This window comes from Cetorhinus maximus, chromosome 8 (assembly GCF_964194155.1).
Source record: "Cetorhinus maximus chromosome 8, sCetMax3.hap1.1, whole genome shotgun sequence".
Classification (NCBI taxonomy): Eukaryota; Metazoa; Chordata; class Chondrichthyes; order Lamniformes; family Cetorhinidae; genus Cetorhinus; species Cetorhinus maximus.
The window spans coordinates 57,164,910-57,186,539 of NC_135886.1; positions in this window are offsets into that span (position 1 = coordinate 57,164,910).

Consider the following 21,630-nt stretch of genomic DNA (forward strand, 5'->3'; position numbering starts at 1 on the left):
TGTTTCCATATCTGTGCAGTATTCCCCCTGTTTCCATATCTGTGCAGTATTCCCCCTGTTTCCATATCTGTGCAGTATTCCCCCTGTTTCCATATCTGTGCAGTATTCCCCCTGTTTCCATATCTATGCACTATTCCCCCTGTTTCCATATCTGTGCAGTATTCCCCCTGGTTCCCTATCTGTGCAGTATTCCCCCTGTATCCATTTCTGTGCAGTATTTCCCCTGGTTCCATTTCTGTGCAGTATTCTCCCTGTTTCCATATCTGTGCAGTATTCCCCCTGTTTCCATATCTGTGCACTATTCCCCCTGTTTCCATATCTGTGCAGGATTCCCCCTGTTTCCATATCTGTGCAGTATTCCCCCTGTTTCCATATCTGTGCAGTATTCCCCCTGTTTCCATATCTGTGCAGTATTCCCCCTGTTTCCATATCTGTGCAGTATTCCCCCTGTTTCCATATCTGTGCAGTATTCCCCCTGTTTCCATATCTGTGCAGTATTCCCCCTGTTTCCATATCTGTGCAGTATTCCCCCTGTTTCCATATCTGTGCAGTACTCCCCCTGTTTCCATATCTGTGCAGTACTCCCCCTGTTTCCATATCTGTGCAGTATTCCCCCTGTTTCCATATCTGTGCAGTATTCCCCCTGTTTCCATATCTGTGCAGTATTCCCCCTGTTTCCATATCTGTGCACTATTCCCCCTGTTTCCATATCTGTGCAGTATTCCCCCTGTTTCCATATCTGTGCAGTATTCCCCCTGTTTCCATATCTGTGCAGTATTCCCCCTGTTTCCATATCTGTGCAGTATTCCCCCTGTTTCCATATCTGTGCAGTATTCCCCCTGTTTCCATATCTGTGCAGTATTCCCCCTGTTTCCATATCTGTGCAGTATTCCCCCTGTTTCCATATCTGTGCAGTATTCCCCCTGTTTCCATATCTGTGCACTATTCCCCCTGTTTCCATATCTGTGCAGTATTCCCCCTGTTTCCATATCTGTGCAGTATTCCCCCTGTTTCCATACCTGTGCAGTATTCCCCCTGTTTCCATATCTGTGCAGTATTCCCCCTGTTTCCATATCTGTGCAGTATTCCCCCTGTTTCCATATCTGTGCAGTATTCCCCCTGTTTCCATATCTGTGCAGTATTCCCCCTGTTTCTATATCTGTGCACTATTCCCCCTGTTTCCATATCTGTTCACTATTCCCCCTGTTTCTATATCTGTGCAGTATTCACCCTGTTTCTATATTTATGCAGTAGTACCCTTGATTCTACCTCTGCAGTATCCCCCCTGTTTTTAAATCTCTGCAGTATTGCGCTTGATTCTATATCTCTGCAGTATTCCCCCTGTTTCTATATCTGTACAGCGTTCCCCTTCTCTCAATATCTGTGCAGTATTCTCTCTTTTTGTTTGTGCAATATTCCCTGTTTAAATATCTCTGCAGTATCCCCCACCCGCCGTTTCATTATCTGTGCAATATTCCCCTTGTTTCTATATCTGTGCAGTACCCCATTGTTTCTACATCTCTGCAGTATTCACCCTGTTTCAATATCTTTGCAGAATTCGCCCTGTATCTATATCTCTGCAGTTTTACCCTTGTTTCAATATCTGTGAATGATTCACCCTGTTTCAATATCAGTGCAGTATTCGCCCTGTTTCTATATCTGTGAAGTATTCCACTTTTTTCTCTATCTGCGCATTATTCACCCTTTTCCGATATCTGTGTAGAATTCCCCTTGTTTCTATATCTGTGCAGCATTCGCCCATTTCTATATCTGTGAAGTATTCCACTTTTTTCTATATCTGTGCAATATTGGCCCTGTTTCTAAATCTCTGCAGTATTCCCCCTGTTTCTCTATCTGCGCAGTTGTCCCCTTTTTTCTATATCTGTGCAGTAATCCACTTGTTTCTATATTTGTGTAGTATTAACCCTGCTTCCATATCGGTGCAGTATTCACCCATGTTTCGATATCTGTGCCGTATTGCCCTTATTTCTATATCTTTGCAGTATTCCACCTGTTTCGAAATCTGTGCAGTGTTCCCCCCGGTTTCTGAATATGTGCAGTATTGCCCCTTATTCTATACCTGTGCAGTATACCCACTGTTTCTTATCTGTGCAGCATTCCCCCTGTTTCTATACCTGTGCAAAATTCCCCCTGTTTCAATATCTGTACAGCCTCCCCCCTGTTTCTACATCTGTGCCGTATTCCCCGTCTCTTTATCTGAGCAGTATTCCCTGTTTCAATATCTCTGCAGGATTACCCCTGTTTATATATCAGTGCAGAATTCCACTTGTTATTACATCTGTGCAGTATTCCAACTGTTTATATATCTGTACAGTATTCCCCTTGTTTCTGTATCTGTGCAGTGTTTCCTTTGTTTCTATATTTGTGCAGAATTACCCATGTCTCTGCCTTTGAGCAGCATTCCTCATGTTACTATATCTGAGCAGTACTCCCCTTGTTACTATATCTGAACACTATTCCCCTTGTTTCTATATCTCTGCAGTATTCCCCTTTTGTCAACATCTGTGCATCATTACCCTTGTTTATGAATCTCTGCAGGATTCCGCTTGATTCTATATCTCTGCAGCATTTCCACTGTTTCTATATCTGTGCAGTATTCCAACTGTTTTTATATCTGTACAGTATTCCCCTTGTTTCTGTATCTGTGCAGTGTTTCCCTTATTTCTATATCTGTGCCTTATTCCCCATCTCATTATCTGCACAATATTCACCGTTTCAATATATCTGCAGTATTACCCCTGTTTCTATAACTGTACAGCATTCCCCCTGTATCTATATCTATGCAGTATTCCACCTGTTTCCATATCTGTGCAGTATTCCCCCTGTTTCCATATCTGTGCAGTATTCCCCCTGTTTCCATATCTGTGCAGTATTCCCCCTGTTTCCATATCTGTGCAGTATTCCCCCTGTTTCCATATCTGTGCAGTATTCCCCCTGTTTCCATATCTGTGCAGTATTCCCCCGGTTTCCATATCTGTGCAGTATTCCCCCTGTTTCCATATCTGTGCAGTATTCCCCCTGTTTCCATATCTGTGCAGTATTCCCCCTGTTTCCATATCTGTGCAGTATTCCCCCTGTTTCCATATCTGTGCAGTATTCCCCCTGTTTCCATATCTGTGCAGTATTCCCCCTGTTTCCATATCTGTGCAGTATTCCCCCTGTTTCCATATCTGTGCAGTATTCCCCCTGTTTCCATATCTGTGCAGTATTCCCCCTGTTTCCATATCTGTGCAGTATTCCCCCTGTTTCCATATCTGTGCAGTATTCCCCCTGTTTCCATATCTGTGCAGTATTCCCCCTGTTTCCATATCTGTGCAGTATTCCCCCTGTTTCCATATCTGTGCAGTATTCCCCCTGTTTCCATATCTGTGCAGTATTCCCCCTGTTTCCATATCTGTGCAGTATTCCCCCTGTTTCCATATCTGTGCAGTATTCCCCCTGTTTCCATATCTGTGCAGTATTCCCCCTGTTTCCATATCTGTGCAGTATTCCCCCTGTTTCCATATCTGTGCAGTATTCCCCCTGTTTCCATATCTGTGCAGTATTCCCCCTGTTTCCATATCTGTGCAGTATTCCCCCTGTTTCCATATCTGTGCAGTATTCCACCTGTTTCCATATCTGTGCAGTATTCCCCCTGTTTCCATATCTGTGCAGTATTCCCCCTGTTTCCATATCTGTGCACTATTCCCCCTGTTTCCATATCTGTGCAGTATTCCCCCTGTTTCCATATCTGTGCAATATTCCCCCTGTTTCCATATCTGTGCACTATTCCCCCTGTTTCCATATCTGTGCAGTATTCCCCCTGTTTCCATATCTGTGCAGTATTCCCCCTGTATCCATATCTGTGCAGTATTCCCCCTGTTTCCATATCTGTGCAGTATTCCCCCTGTTTCCATATCTGTGCAGTATTCCCCCTGTTTCCATATCTGTGCACTATTCCCCCTGTTTCCATATCTGTGCAGTATTCCCCCTGTTTCCATATCTGTGCAGTATTCCCCCTGTTTCCATATCTGTGCAGTATTCCCCCTGTTTCCATATCTGTGCAGTATTCCCCCTGGTTCCATATCTGTGCAGTATTCCCCCTGTTTCCATATCTGTGCAGTATTCCAACTGTTTCCATAACTGTGCAGTATTCCCCCTGTTTCCATATCTGTGCAGTATTCCCCCTGTTTCCATATCTGTGCAGTATTCCCCCTGTTTCCATATCTGTGCAGTATTCCCCCTGTTTCCATATCTGTGCAGTATTCCCCCTGTTTCCATATCTGTGCAGTATTCCCCCTGTTTCCATATCTGTGCAGTATTCCACCTGTTTCCATATCTGTGCAGTATTCCCCCTTTTTCCATATCTGTGCAGTATTCGCCCTGTTTCCATATCTGTGCACTATTCCCCCTGTTTCCATATCTGTGCAGTATTCCCCCTGTTTCCATATCTGTGCACTATTCCGCTGTTTCCATGTCTGTGCAGTATTCCCCCTGTTTCCATGTCTGTGCAGTATTCCCCCTGTTTCCATATCTGTGCAGTATTCCCCCTGTTTCCATATCTGTGCAGTATTCCTCCTGGTTCCATATCTGTGCAGTATTCCCCCTGTTTCCATATCTGTGCAATATTCCCCCTGTTTCCATATCTGTGCAGTATTCCCGCTGTTTCCATATCTGTGCAGTATTCCCCCTGTTTCCATATCTGTGCACTATTCCCCCTGTTTCCATATCTGTGCAGTATTCCCCCTGTTTCCATATCTGTGCAGTATTCCCCCTGTTTCCATATCTGTGCAGTATTCCCCCTGTTTCCATATCTGTGCAGTATTCCCCCTGTTTCCATATCTGTGCAGTATTCCCCCTGTTTCCATATCTGTGCAGTATTCCCCCTGTTTCCATATCTGTGCACTATTCCCCCTGTTTCCATATCTGTGCACTATTCCCCCTGTTTCCATATCTGTGCACTATTCCCCCTGTTTCCATATCTGTGCACTATTCCCCCTGTTTCCATATCTGTGCACTATTCCCCCTGTTTCCATATCTGTGCACTATTCCCCCTGTTTCCATATCTGTGCAGTATTCCCCCTGTTTCCATATCTGTGCAGTATTCCCCCTGTTTCCATATCTGTGCAGTATTCCCCCTGTTTCCATATCTGTGCAGTATTCCCCCTGTTTCCATATCTGTGCAGTATTCCCCCTGTTTCCATATCTGTGCACTATTCCCCCTGTTTCCATATCTGTGCACTATTCCCCCTGTTTCCATATCTGTGCACTATTCCCCCTGTTTCCATATCTGTGCAGTATTCCCCCTGTTTCCATATCTTTGCAGTATTCCCCCTGTTTCCATATCTGTGCACTATTCCCCCTGTTTCCATATCTGTGCACTATTCACCCTGTTTCTATATTTATGCAGTAGTCACCCTGTTTCTATATTTATGCAGTAGTACCCTTGATTCTACCTCTGTGCAGTATCCCCCCTGTTTTTAAATCTCTGCAGTATTGCGCTTGATTCTATATCTCTGCAGTATTCCCCCTGTTTCTATATCTGTACAGCGTTCCCCTTCTCTCAATATCTGTGCAGTATTCTCTCTGTTTGTTTGTGCAATATTCCCTGTTTAAATATCTCTGCAGTATCCCCCACCCGCCGTTTCATTATCTGTGCAATATTCCCCTTGTTTCTATATCTGTGCAGTACCCCATTGTTTCTACATCTCTGCAATATTCACCCTGTTTCAATATCTTTGCAGAATTCGCCCTGTATCTATATCTCTGCAGTTTTACCCTTGTTTCAATATCTGTGAATGATTCACCCTGTTTCAATATCAGTGCAGTATTCGCCCTGTTTCTATATCTGTGAAGTATTCCACTTTTTTCTCTATCTGCGCATTATTCACCCTTTTCCGATATCTGTGTAGAATTCCCCTTGTTTCTATATCTGTGCAGCATTCGCCCATTTCTATATCTGTGAAGAATTCCACTTTTTTCTATATCTGTGCAATATTGGCTCTGTTTCTTAATCTCTGCAGTATTCCCCCTGTTTCTCTATCTGCGCAGTTGTCCCCTTTTTTCTATATCTGTGCAGTAATCCACTTGTTTCTATATTTGTGTAGTATTAACCCTGCTTCCATATCGGTGCAGTATTCACCCATGTTTCGATATCTGTGCCGTATTGCCCTTATTTCTATATCTTTGCAGTATTCCACCTGTTTCGAAATCTGTGCAGTGTTCCCCCCCGGTTTCTGAATATGTGCAGTATTCCCCCTTATTCTATACCTGTGCAGTATACCCACTGTTTCTTATCTGTGCAGCATTCCCCCTGTTTCTATACCTGTGCAAAATTCCCCCTGTTTCAATATCTGTACAGCCTCCCCCCTGTTTCTACATCTGTGCCGTATTCCCCGTCTCTTTATCTGCGCAGTATTCCCTGTTTCAATATCTCTGCAGGATTACCCCTGTTTATATATCAGTGCAGAATTCCACTTGTTATTACATCTGTGCAGTATTCCAACTGTTTATATATCTGTACAGTATTCCCCTTGTTTCTGTATCTGTGCAGTGTTTCCTTTGTTTCTATATTTGTGCAGAATTACCCATGTCTCTGCATTTGAGCAGCATTCCTCATGTTACTATATCTGAGCAGTACTCCCCTTGTTACTATATCTGAACACTATTCCCCTTGTTTCTATATCTCTGCGGTATTACCCTTTATTCTGTCTCTGTGCAGTATTCACACTGTTTCTATATCTGAGCAGCATTCCCGTTTCTATATCTCTGCAGTATTCCCCTTTTGTCAACATCTGTGCATCATTCCCCTTGTTTTTGAATTTCTGCAGGATTCTGCTTGATTCTATATCTCTGCAGCATTTCCACTGTTTCTATATCTGTGCAGTATTCCAACTGTTTTTATATCTGTACAGTATTCCCCTTGTTTCTGTATCTGTGCAGTGTTTCCCTTATTTCTATATCTGTGCCTTATTCCCCATCTCTTTATCTGCACAATATTCCCCGTTTCAATATATCTGCAGTATTACCCCTGTTTCTATAACTGTACAGCATTCCCCCTGTATCTATATCTATGCAGTATTCCCCCTGTTTCTTTATTTGTGCACGATTCCTCCTGTTTCCATATCTGTGCACTATTCCCCCTGGTTCCATATCTGTGCAATATTCCCCCTGTTTCTATATCTGTACAGTATTCCCCCTGTTTCTATATCTGTACAGTATTCCCACTTTTTCTGTATCTGTGCAGTATTCACTCAGTTTCTCTTTCTCTGCAGTATTTCTCTTGTGTCAACATCTGTGCAGCATTGCCTTGTTTTTAAATCTCTGCAGTATTCTGCTTGATTCTATATCTCTGCAGAGTTCCCCCTGTTTCTAAATCTTTGCAGTATTCTCCAGGTTTCTTTATCTGTGCAATATTCCCTGTTTCAATATCTCTGCAGTATTACCCCTGTTTCTACATCTGTGCAGTATTCCCCCTTGTTTCTATTCCTGTGCTGTATTCCCCTTGTTTCTACGTCTGTGCAGTGTTCCCCTTGTGACTATGTCTGTGCAGTATTCCCCTTGTGACTATGTCTGTGCGGTATTCCAACTTTTACTGTATCTGTGCAGTATTCCCCTTGTTTCTATATATGTGCAGTATTCCCCCTTGTTTCTATATCTGTGCCGTCTTCCCCTTGTTTCTATATCTGTGCAGATTACCCCTTGATTCTATATCTCTGCAGTATTCCCACTGTTTCTATATCTGTACAGCATTCCACTGTTTCTATATCTGTGCAGTATACCCCCTGATTCTTTATGTGTGCAATATTCCTTGTTTCAATATCTCTGCAGTATTCCCCCCTCCCTCTATTTCAATATCAGTGCAATGTTCCCTGTTTCATTTTCCCTTCAGTATTCCCCCTGTTTCTCTATCTGTGCAGTATTCCCCCTGTTTCTCTATCTGTGCAGTATTCCCCCTGTTTCCATATCTGTGCAGTATTCCCCCTGTTTCTATACCTGTACAGCCTTCCCCCTGTTTTATATCTGTGCAGTATTCCCCCTGTTTCCATATCTGTGCAGTATTCCCCCTGTTTCCATATCTGTGCAGTATTCCCCCTGTTTCCATATCTGTGCAGTATTCCCCCTGTTTCCATATCTGTGCAGTATTCCCCCTGTTTCCATATCTGTGCAGTATTCCCCCTGTTTCCATATCTGTGCAGTATTCCCCCTGTTTCCATATCTGTGCAGTATTCCCCCTGTTTCCATATCTGTGCAGTATTCCCCCTGTTTCCATATCTGTGCAGTATTCCCCCTGTTTCCATATCTGTGCAGTATTCCCCCTGTTTCCATATCTGTGCAGTATTCCCCCTGGTTCCATATCTGTGCAGTATTCCCCCTGGTTCCATATCTGTGCAGTATTCCCCCTGGTTCCATATCTGTGCAGTATTCCCCCTGGTTCCATATCTGTGCAGTATTCCCCCTGGTTCCATATCTGTGCAGTATTCCCCCTGGTTCCATATCTGTGCAGTATTCCCCCTGGTTCCATATCTGTGCAGTATTCCCCCTGGTTCCATATCTGTGCAGTATTCCCCCTGGTTCCATATCTGTGCAGTATTCCCCCTGGTTCCATATCTGTGCAGTATTCCCCCTGGTTCCATATCTGTGCAGTATTCCCCCTGGTTCCATATCTGTGCAGTATTCCCCCTGGTTCCATATCTGTGCAGTATTCCCCCTGGTTCCATATCTGTGCAGTATTCCCCCTGGTTACTATATCTGTGCAGTATTCTGCTGTTTCCATATCACTAATAATAAACTATTATTACCCTTTATTCTATCTCAGTGCTGTATTCACACTGTTTCTATACCTGTGCAGTACTCCCCCTTTTCCCCTTGTTTCTATATCTGTCTCGTATTCCCCATCTCTTTATCTGAGCAATATTACCTGTTTCAATATCTCTGCAGGATTAGCCTTTTTTCTAGATCTGTAAAGTATTCCCCCTGTTTCTATATCTGTGCAGTATTCCCTCTGTTTCTTTATATATGCAGCATTTCCCTTGTTTCCAAATCTGTGCAGCATTCCCCCTGTTTCCATAAATGTGCAGTATTCTCCCTGTTTCCATATCTGTGCAGTATTCTCCCTGGTTCTACATCAGTGCAGTATTTCTCTTGTTTCTATTTCTGTGCAGTATTCCGCCTATTTCTATATCTGTGCAGTATTCCCCTTGATTATATATCTGTGCTGTATTCACCCTGGTTCTCTATCTGAGCAGTTTTCCCCTTGTTACTATATGTGTGCAGTATTCCCCTGTTTCCATATCACTAATAATAAACTATTATTACCCTTGATTCTATCTCTGTGCTCTATTCGCATTGTTTCTATACCTGTGCAGTATTCCCCCTTTTCCCCTTGTTTCTATATCTGTCTCGTATTCCCCATCTCTTTATCTGAGCAATATTCCCGTTTTCAATATCTCTGCAGGATTACCGTTTTTTCTATACCTGTACAGCATTCCCCCTGTTTCTATATCCATGCAGTATTCCCCTTATTACTCTATCTATGCAGCATTCCTATTGTTTATATATCTGTGCAGTATTCCCCCTGTTTATATATCTGTGCAGTAATCCCCTTGTTATTATATCTGTGCAGTATTCCAACTGTTTTTATATCTGTACAGTATTTCCCTTGTTTCTGTATCTGTGCAGTGGTTCCCTTATTTCTATATCTGTGCCTTATTCCCCATCTCTTTATCTGCACAATATTCCCCGTTTCAATATATCTGCAGTATTACCCCTGTTTCTATATCTGTACAGCATTCCCCTTGTATCTATATCTATGCAGTATTCCCCCTGTTTCTTTATAAGTGCAGTTTTCCTCTTTTTTCTATATCTATGCAATATTCCCTGTTTCTATATCTATGCAGTATTCCCCCTGTTTCTTTATCGGTGCAATAGTCCCCTTGTTTCTATATCTGTGCAGTATTCCCCTTGTTACTATCTCTGTGCAGTATTCCTCTTGTTACTATATCTGCGTAGTATTCCCCTTGTTTCTATATCTGTGCAGTTTTCCTCTTTTTCCATATCTTTGCAATATTCCCTGTTTCTATATCTATGCAGTATTCCCCCTGTTTCTTTATCGGTGCAATAGTCCCCTTGTTTCTATATCTGTGCTGTATTCCTCTTGTTACTATCTCTGTGCAGTATTCCCTATATTTCTATATCTGTGCAGTATTCCCCTTGTTTCTATATCTGTGCAGTATTCCCCTTGTTACTATCTCTGTGCGGTATTCCCTCTATTTCTATATCTGTGCAGTATTCCCCTTGTTTCAATATCTGTGCAGTATTCCCCCTGTTTGTATGTCTTTGCAGTATCCCCTTGTGTCTGTGCAATTTTCCCTGTTTCAATATCTCTGCAGTATTCCCCCCATTTCTATATCTGTGCGATTTTCCCTGTTTCAATATCCCTGCAGTATTCCCCCTGTTTCTATATCTGTAAAACTTTCCCCCTGCTTCTATAACAGTGCAGTATTGCACCTGCTTCCAATACCTTTGCAGTTTTTCCCTTGTTTCTATATCCGTGCTCTATTCTCCTTGTTACTATATCTGTGCATTATTCCCTCTATTTCTATATCTGTGCATTATTCCCCTTATTTCTATTTTTGTGCAGTATTCCCCCTGTTCCCTTATCTTTGCAGTATTCCCCCTGTTTGTAGATCTCTACAATATCCCCCTGTTTCTATATCTGTGCTGTATTCCCCCTGTTTCTATATCTCAGCAGTATTCCCCTTGTTTCTACAGCTGTGCAGCATTCCCCTTGTTTCTATACCTGTGCAGTGTTGCCCCTGTTTCTATATCTGTGCAGAACTGCCCTTGTTTCTATATCTGTTAATTATTCCCCTTGTTTCTTCATCTGTGCAGTATTCCCCTTTTTTCCTCTACCTGTGCAGTATTCCCCTTGTTACTAAATCTGTGCTGTATTCCCCTTGTTACTAAATCTGTGCTGTATTCCCCTTGTTACTAAATCTGTGCTGTATTCCCCTTGTTACTAAATCTGTGCTGTATTCCCCTTGTTACTAAATCTGTGCTGTATTCCCCTTGTTACTAAATCTGTGCTGTATTCCCCTTGTTACTATATCTGTGCAGCATTCCCTTTGTTACTATATCTGTGCTGTATTCCCCTTGTTACTAAATCTGTGCTGTATTCCCCTTGTTACTATATCTGTGCAGTATTCCTCCTGTTTCTATATCTGTGCAGCATTCCCCCTGTTTCTATATCTGTGCCGCATTCCCCCTGTTTCTTTATCTGGGCAGTATTCCCCTTGTTTCTATATCTGTTTAGTATTCCCCTTTTTTCTAGACCCGTGAAGTTTTCCTGTTTCTATAACTGGGAATTGTTGCCCCTGCTTCTAAATCTGTGCAGTATTCCCTTTGTTTCTATGTCTTTGCTGCATACCATCTATTTGTGTATCTGTGAAATATTCCCCCTGTTACTGCATCAGTGCAGTATTCCCCCTTTTTGTGTATCTGAGCAGTATTTCCCCTTTTTATATAGCTTTGCCAGTTTCTGTGTTTGTGCATTATTCTGCATGTTTCTTCATCTGTGGTGTATTCCCCCTGTCTCTAAATCTGTGCCGTATTCAGCCAATTTCCATATCTGTGCAGTACTCACCCTGTTTCTATATCTCTGCAGTATTCACCCTGGTTCTTTGTGTGTGCAGTATTCCCATTATTTCTATATCTGTGAAATATTCCCTCTGTTTCAATATCTGTGCAGTATTCACCCTGGTTCTATATCTGTGCGGTATTCCCCTTTTTTGTATACCTGTGCATTATTCCCCCTGTTTCTATACCTGTGCAGTATTCACCCTGGTTCTATATCTGAGCAGTATTCCCCTTGTTACTATATCTGTGCAGCTTTCCCCCAGTTTCTATATCTTTGCTGTATTATCCTTGATTTTGTCACTGTGCAGTATTCACCCTGTTTCCATATCTGTGCAGTATTCTCCCTGTTTCTTTTTCCATGCAGTTTTCACCCTGGTTCTTTATCTGTGCATTCTTCCCCTTGTTTCTTTATCTGTGCATTATTCCCCCTGTTTCCATATCTGTGCAGTATGCACCCTGGTTCGTTTTCTGTGGAGCATGCCCCTTTAATGCATATCTGTGCAGTGTTCCCCCTGTTTCTATATCAGTGCAGTATTCACCCTGCTTCTATATCTGAGCACTATTCCCCTTGTTTCTATATCTGTGCAGTATTCCCATATTTCTATATCTGTGCAGTATTCCCCTTGTTAATATATCTGTGCAGTATTCCCCCTGTTACTATATTTGTGCAGTATTCCCCCTGTTACTATATTTGTGCAGTATTCCCCTTGTTACTATCTCTGTGCAGTATTCCCTCTATTTCTATATCCGTGCAGTATTCTCCTTGTTTCTCTATCTGTGCTGTATTCCCCTTGTTACTATATCTCTGCAGCATTACCCTTGATTCTAACTCTGTGCAGTATTCACCATGATTCTATATCTCTACAGTATCCCCCCTGTTTGTCTATCTGTGCAGTATTCCGCCTGCTCCTATATCTCTGCAGTATTCCCTTTCTGTTGACACCTGTGCAGCATTTCCCTTATTTTTAAATCTCCGCAGTCTTCTGCTTGATTCTATATCTCTGCAGTATTCCCCCTGTTTCCATATCTGTACAGTGGTCCCCCTGTTTCTATATCTGTGCAGTACTCCCCCTGTTTCTTTATCTGTGCAATATTCCCTGCTTCACCATCTCTGCAGTGTCCCCCCCATTTCAATATCTCTGCAATATTCCCTGTTTCAAAATTGCTGCAGTATTCCCCCTGTTTCTATATCTGTACAGCCTTCCCCTTGTTTCTATACCTGTGCCATATTCCCCGTTTGTTTATCTGTGAAATATTCCCTGTTTCAATATCTCTGCAGTATTACCCCTGTTTGTATATCTGTACAGCATTCCACCTGCTCCTACATCTGTGCAGTATTCCCCTTGTTACTATATCTGTGCAGAATTCCTCTTGTTTCTATACCTGTGCAGCATTCCCCCTGTTTCTATATATGAGCAGTATTCCCCTTGTTACTATATATCTGTGCAGCATTCCCCTTGTTACTATATCTGTGCAGAATTCCTCTTGTTTCTATACCTGTGCAGCATTCCCCCTGTTTCTATATATGTGCAGTATTCCCCTTGTTACTATATATCTGTGCAGCATTCCCCCTTTGTCTGTATCTGTGCAGTATTCCCCTTGTTACTATATCTGTGCAGTTTTCCAACTTTTTCTATATCTGTGCATTATTCCCCTTGTTTCTGTATCTGTGCAGTATTCCCGTTGTTTCTGTATCTGTGCAGTGTTCCCCTTGTTTCTATATTTGTGCTGTACATCCCTTGTTTCTCTATCTGTGCAGCATTCCCCTTGTTACTAAATCTGTGCAGTATTCCCCCTATTTCTACATTGGTGCAGTATTCCCCCTGCTCCTATATCTCTGCAGTATTCCCTTTGTGTTGACATCTGTGCAGCATTCCCCCTGTTTTTTAATCCATGCAGTCTTCTGCTTGATTCTATATCTCTGCAGAGATATCTATATATCTCCCTGTTTCCATATCTGTACAGAATTCCCCCGTTTCTATATCTTTGCAGTACTCCCTCTGTTTCTTTATCTGTGCAATATTCCCTGTTTCAATATCGCTGAAGTATTCCCCCTCTTTCTATATCTGTAGAGCCTTCCCCCTGTTTCTATACCTGTGTCGTATTCCCCATTTCTTTATCTGTGAAATATTCCCTGTTTCAATATCTCTGCTGTATCACCCCTGTTTATATATCTGTACAGTGTTCACCCTGTTTCTATATCTGTGCAGTATTCCCCTTGTTTCTATATCTGTGCAGTATTCCCCTTGTTTCTATATCTGTGCAGCATTCCCCTTGTTTCTATATCTGTGCAGCATTCCCCTTGTTTCTATATCTGTGCAGCATTCCCCTTGTTTCTATATCTGTGCAGCATTCCCCTTGTTTCTATATCTGTGCAGCATTCCCCTTGTTTCTATATCTGTGCAGCATTCCCCTTGTTTCTATATCTGTGCAGCATTCCCCTTGTTACTATATCTGTGCAGCATATCCCCTGTTTCTATATCTGTGCATTATTCCTCTTGTTTCTATACCTGTGCAGCATTCCCCCTGTTTCTGTATTTGTGCAGTATTCCCCTTGTTACTATTTTGTGTGCAGTATTCCAACTTTTTCTATATCTGTGCTTTATTCCCCATGTTTCTGTATCTACGCAGGGTTCCCCTTGTTTCTATATTTGTGCTGTATTTCCCTTTTTTCTATATCTGTGCTGTATTCCCCCTGCTCCTATATCTCGGCAATATTCCCTTTGTTGACATCTGTGCAGCATTCCCCCTGTTTTTTAATCCCTGCAGTCTTCTGTTTGATTCTATATCTCTGCAGAGATATCTATATATCTCCCTGTTTCCATATCTGTACAGAATTCCCCCATTTCCATATCTTTGCAGTATTACCCTTGATTCTAACTCTGTGCAGTATTCACCATGATTCTATATCTCTACAGTATCCCCCCTGTTTGCCTATCTGTGCAGTATTCCGCCTGCTCCTATATCTCTGCAGTATTCCCTTTCTGTTGACACCTGTGCAGCATTCCCCTTCTTTTTAAATCTCTGCAGTCTTCTGCTTGATTCTATATCTCTGCAGTATTCCCCCTGTTTCCATATCTGTGTAGTACTCCGCCTGTTTCTTTATCTGTGCAATATTCCCTGCTTCACCATCTCTGCAGTGTCCCCCCCATTTCAATATCTCTGCAATATTCCCTGTTTCAAAATCGCTGCAGTATTCCCCCTGTTTCTATATCTGTACAGCCTTCCCCCTGTTTCTATACCTGTGCCATATTCCCCATTTGTTTATCTGTGAAATATTCCCTGTTTCAATATCTCTGCAGTATTACCCCTGTTTATATATCTGTACAGCATTCCACCTGCTTCTGCATCTGTGCAGTATTCCCCTTGTTACTATATCTGTGCAGAATTCCTCTTGTTTCTATACCTGTGCAGCATTCCCCCTGTTTCTATATATGAGCAGTATTCCCCTTGTTACTATATATCTGTGCAGCATTCCCCTTGTTACTATATCTGTGCAGTTTTCCAACTTTTTCTATATCTGTGCTGTATTTCCCTTGTTTCTATATCTGTGCCGTATTTCCCTTTTTTCTGTATCTGTGCAGTATCCCCCTTGTTTCTGTATCTGTGCAGCATTCCCCTTTTTTCTATATTTGTGCTGTATTTCCCTTGTTTCTATATCTGTGCAGCATTCCCCTTGTTACTAACTCTGTGCAGTATTCCCCCTATTTCTACATTGGTGCAGTATTCCCCTTGTTTCTATATCTGTGCAGTATAAACCTTGATTCTATCTCTGTGCTGTATTCCCCCTGCTCCTATATCTCTGCAGTATTCCCTCTGTGTTGACATCTGTGCAGCATTCCCCCTGTTTTTTAATCCCTGCAGTCTTCTGCTTGATTCTATATCTCTGCAGAGATATCTATATATCTCCCTGTTTCCAGATCTGTACAGAATTCCCCCGTTTCTATATCTTTGCAGTACTCCCTCTGTTTCTTTATATGTGCAATATTCCCTGTTTCAAAATCGCTGAAGTATTCCCCCTCTTTCTATATCTGTAGAGCCTTCCCCCTGTTTCTATACCTGAGTCAATATCTCTGCAGTATCACCCCTGTTTATATATCTGTACAGCATTCATTCTGCTTCTATATCGGTGCAGTATTCACCTTGTTACTATATCTGTGCAGTATTCCTCTTGTTTCTATATCTGTGCAGCATATCCCCTGTTTCTATATCTGTGCAGCATTCCCCTTGTTACTATATCTGTGCAGCATATCCCCTGTTTCTATATCTGTGCAGTATTCCTCTTGTTTCTATATCTGTGCAGCATATCCCCTGTTTCTATATCTGTGCAGCATTCCCCTTGTTACTATATCTGTGCAGCATATCCCCTGTTTCTATATCTGTGCAGAATTCCTCTTGTTTCTATACCTGTGCAGCATATCCCCTGTTTCTATTTCTGTGCATTATTCCTCTTGTTTCTATACCTGTGCAGCATTCCCCCTGTTTCTGTATTTGTGCAGTATTCCCTTTGTTACTATTTTGTGTGCAGTATTCCAACTTTTTCTATATCTGTGCTTTATTCCCCATGTTTCTGTATCTGCGCAGGGTTCCCCTTGTTTCTATATTTGTGCTGTATTTCCCTTTTTTCTATATCTGTGCTGTATTCCCCCTGCTCCTATATCTCAGCAGTATTCCCCTTGTTTCTACAGCTGTGCAGCATTCCCCTTGTTTCTATACCTGTGCAGTGTTCCCCCTGTTTCTATATCTGTGCAGAATTGCCCTTGTTTCTATATCTGTTAATTATTCCCTTTGTTTCTTCATCTGTGCAGTATTCCTTTTTTTTCCTCTACCTGTGCAGTATTCCCTTTGTTACTATATCTGTGCAGTATTCCCCTTGTTACTATATCTGTGCAGTATTCCCCTTGTTACTATATCTGTGCAGTATCCTTGTTACTATATCTGTGCAGCATTCCCCTTGTTACTATATCTGTGCAGTATTCCCCTTGTTACTATATCTGTGCAGTATTCCCCCTGTTTCTATATCTGTGCAGCATTCCCCCTGTTTCTATATCTGTGCCGCATTCCCCCTGTTTCTTTATCTGGGCAGTATTCCCCTTGTTTCTATATCTGTTTAGTATTCCCCTTTTTTCTAGACCCGTGAAGGTTTCCTGTTTCTATAACTGGGAATTGTTGCCCCTGCTTCTAAATCTGTGCAGTGTTCCCTTTGTTTCTATGTCTTTGCTGCATACCATCTATTTGTGTATCTGTGAAATATTCCCCCTGTTACTGCATCAGTGCAGTATTCCCCCTTTTTGTGTATCTGAGCAGTATTCTCTCTTTTTATATAACTTTGCCATATACCCCAGTTTCTATGTTTGTGCATTATTCTGCATGTTTCTTCATCTGTGGTGTATTCCCCCTGTCTCTAAATCTGTGCCGTATTCACCCAATTTTCATATCTGTGCAGTACTCACCCTGTTTCTATATCTCTGCAGTATTTACCCTGGTTCTATATCTGTGGAGTATTCCCCCGTTTCTCTATCTGAGCATTATTCCCCTTTTTTCTATATCTGTGCACTATTCCCCCGTTACTATATCTTTGCAGCATTCCCCTTGTTTCTGTATCTGTCCGTATCCCCCATTTTGATATCTGTACCAGATTCCCGCCATTTCTATAACTGTGCTGTGTTCCTCATGTTTTTATATCTGTGCAATGTTCTCTCTCTTTTAATATCTGCTCAGTATTCCCCGTATTTCTGTTTCCGTGCAGTATTCCTATTGTTTATATATCTGTGCAGTATTCCTCAGTTTACATATCCATGCAGTATTTCCGTTTCTTAATCAGTGAAATATCTCTCTTGTTCGTCTACCTGTTCAGTGTTCACTGTTTGTCTCTCTGTGCAGCGTTTTTCTGTACCTCTGCAATTTCCCTCTGTTTCTATAACTGGGAATTTTTTGCCTCTGTTTCTTCATCTGTGCAGCATTCCTTTTGTTGTATGCCTCTGCAGTGCTCCCCCTATTGGTGTTTCTATGCTGTATTCCACTTTTTCTATATCTTTGCATTATTCTCCCTATTTCTTTATCAGTGCAGTATTCCACCTATTTCTTTATCTGGGAAGTATTCCCCTGGTTTCTGCATCGGTGAAGTATTCCGCCTTTATAAAAATCCTGGCTATATTCCCCAGTTTCTACGTCAGTGCATTATCCTACCTGTTTCTATATCTATGCAGTATTCCCCATTTTAGTATACATGTGCAGTATTCCCCCTTTTTCTATATCTGTGCAGTATTCCCCCTTTCTAAATCTGGAATATTACAACTTGTTTCGACATCTGTGTACTGTTCCCATTGTTTTTATATCAGGGCAATATGCCCCCTGTTTCTATGTGTGTGGAATATTACCCCAGTTTCAACATATGCGCAGTATTTCCCTTGTTTCTATATCCGTGCAGTATTCCCCTTGTTTCTATATCTGTACAGTATTCCCCTTGTTTTGACATCTGTGCAGTATACCGCTTGTTTCTATATCTGTGCAGTATTCACCTTGTTTCTATACCTGTGCAGCACTCTCCCTATTTTATATCTGTGCAGCATTCCCCTTGTTATTAAATCTGTGTAATATTCCCCCTATTTCTATATCTGTGCTGTATTCCCTTTATTACTATATCTGTGCAGTATTCCCCCTGTTTCTTTATCTGTGCAGTATTCCCCTTGTTACTATATCTGTGCAGTATTCCCATTGATACTATCTCTGTGCAGTATTCCCTCTATTTCTATATCTGTGCAGTATTGCCCCTGTTTCTATATCTGTGCAGTATTGTCCTTGTTTCTATAACTGTGCTGTATTCCCCCTATTTCTATATAGGTGCAGTATTCCCCTCTGCAGTATTTCCCCTGTTTCTACATCTGTGCAGTATTCCCCCTGTTTCTATATCTGTGCAGTATTCCCTCTTTTTCTTTATCTGGGCAGTAATCCACTTGATTCTATATCTGTGCAGTATTCCCCTTGCTCCTATCTCTGTGCAGTATTCCCTTCTATTTCCATATCTCTGCAGCATTTCCATTATTTCTATATCTGTGCAGTATTGCCCTTGTTTCTACATGTGTGCAGTATTCCGCTTGTTTTCAAATCTGCGCAGTATTCCCCATGTGTGTGTATATCTCTGCAGTATCCCCCCATTTCAATATCTGTGCAATATTCCCCTTTTCAATATCTCTGCTATATCTCCCCCTGTTTCTATGTCTGTGCAATATTCCCTGTTTCAATATCTCTGCAGTATTTCCCCTGTTTCTATATCTGTCCAGTATTCCCCCGAATTCTATATCTGTGCAGTATTCCCCCTGTTTCTATCTCTGTGCAGTATTTCCCTCGTTTCTATATCTATGCAGTGCACCCCTTATTTTTATATTTGTGCAGTATTCCCCCTGTTTCCTTATCTGTGCAATATTCTCTTTTGCAATACGTCTGCAGAACTCCCCCTTTTTCCATATCTGTACAACGTTTCCCCTGTTCCTATATCTATGCAGTATTCTACGTGTTTCTACATCTGTGCAGTATTTCCCATATTTCAAAATCCATGCAGTATTCCCCTTTTTCTATATCTGTGCTGTATTCCCCTTGTTTCTTTATCTGTGCAGTATTCCCACTGTTTTTATAACTCTGCAGCATTCCCCTTGATTCTATACCTGTGCAGTATTCCCCCAGTTTCTTTATCTGAGCAACATTCACTGTTTCAATATCTCTGCAGTATTCCCCTTTTTTCTATATCTGCACAACCTTCCCCCTGTTTCTATATCAGTGCAGCTTTCCTCCTGTTTCTTTACCTGTGCAATATTACCCCTAGTTCTTTATCTGTGCAGCATTCCCCGTTTTTCTATATCTGTGTAGCAATCCCCTTGTTAGTTTTTCTGTGCAGTATTCTCCCTGTTTCTCTCTCTGTGCAGTATTCGCTCTGTTTCTGTATTTGTCCATATCTCCCATTTTGATATCTGTGCCAGATTCCCGCCGTTTCTATGTCTGTGAAGATTTCCCCATTTTTATATATTTCTGCAGTGTTCTATCTCTTTTAATATCTTTTCAGTATTCCCCATAATTCTGTTTCTATGCAGTATTCCCATTGTTTATATATCTGTGCAGTGTTCTCTCTCTTTTAATAACGGTTCAGTAATCCCCAAATTTCTGTATTCCTCAGTTTCCATATCTATGCAGTGTTCCCCTGTTTCTTAATTAGTGCAGAATTCCCCTTGTTCTTCTACCTGTGCAGTGTTCCCCGTTTGTCCCTATCTGTGCAGTGTTGCCCTTTTTTCTATACCTGTGCAGTATTCCTTCCTCTGTTTCTATAACTGGGAATTATTGCCCCTGTTTCTCCATCCGAGCAGCACTCCCTTTGTTTGTATGCCTCTGCAGCATTCCCCCTCTTTATGTTTCTGTGCGGTATTCCACTTTTTCTATATCTTTGCATTATTCTCCCTGTTTCTTCATCTGTGCAGTATTCCCCCGTTTTCTGTATCAGTGAAGTATTCCCCATTTGTAAAAATCTTTGCCATATTCCCCAGTTTCTCCGTGATTGCATTATCCTCCCAGTTTCTATATCTGTGCAGTATTCCCCCTGTTTCTACAGCTATGCAGTATTCCCCTTGTTTCTATACCTGTGCAGCATTCCCCTTGTTTCTGTATCTGTGCATTGTTCCCCTTGTTTGTATATCTGTGCAGTATTTGCCTTGTTTCTATATCTGTACAGTATACCATTTTTGCTCTGTCTTTGCAGTATTCCCCTTATTTCCAAATCTGTGAAGAATTGCCTTTTTTCTCTACCTGTGCAGTATTCCCCTTGTTACTATATCTGTGCAGTATTCCCCCTCTTTCCATATCTAGGGAATATTACAACTTTTTTCTATATCTTTGCTGTTTTCCCCATTTATTTTTCTGGAATATTACAAATTGTTTCGACATCTGTGTACTATTCCCATTGTTTTTATATCAGTGCAGTATTCCCCCTGTTTCTATGTGTGTGGAATATTACCCCAGTTTCAACATATGCACAGTATTCTCCTTGTTTCTATATCTGAGCAGTATTCCCTTTGTTTCTATATCTGTGCAGTATTCCCCTTGTTTCTATATCTATGCAGTATTCCCTTTGATTCTATATCTGTGCACTATTCACCTTGTTTCTATAACTGTGCAGCATTCCCCCTATTTTATATCTGTGCAGCATTCACATTGTTACTAAATCTGTGTTGTATTTGCCCTATTTCTATATCTGTGCTGTATTCCCCTTGTTACAATATCTGTGCAACATTCCCCCTGTTTCTATACTTGTGCATCATTCCCCTTGTTTCTTTAGCTGGGCATTATTCCCCTTGTTACAATGCCTGTGCATCATTCCCCTTGTTTCTTTAGCTGGGCATTATTCCCCTTGTTACAATGCCTGTGCCTCATTCCCCTTGTTACTATCTCTGTGCAGCATTCCCTCCATTTCTATATCTGTGCAGTATTCCCCTTGTTTCTATATCTGTGCAATATAGACCTTGTTTCTATAACTGTGCAGTATTCCCCTTGTTTCTATGTCAGTGCAGTATTTCCCTTCTTTCTATGTCAGTGCAGTATTCCCCTTGTTTCTATATCTGTGCAGAATTACCTCTGTTTCTATGACAGTGCTGCATTCCCTTTGTTACTCAATCTGTGCTGTATTCCCCCTATTTCTATATCTGTGCAGTATTCCTCCTGTTTCTATATCTGTGCAGTATTCCCCCTTTTTCTTTATCTGGGCTGTGTTCCACTTGTTTCTATATCTGTGCAGTATTCCCCTTGCTCCTATCTCTGTGCAGTATTCCCTCTATTTGCATACCTGTGCAGCATTTCCATTGTTTCTATATCTGTGCAGTATTCCCTCTATTTGCATACCTGTGAAGCATTTCCATTGTTTCTATATCTATGCAGTATTCCCCTTGCTCCTATCTCTGTGCAGTATTCCCTCTATTTGCATACCTGTGCAGCATTTCCATTGTTTCTATA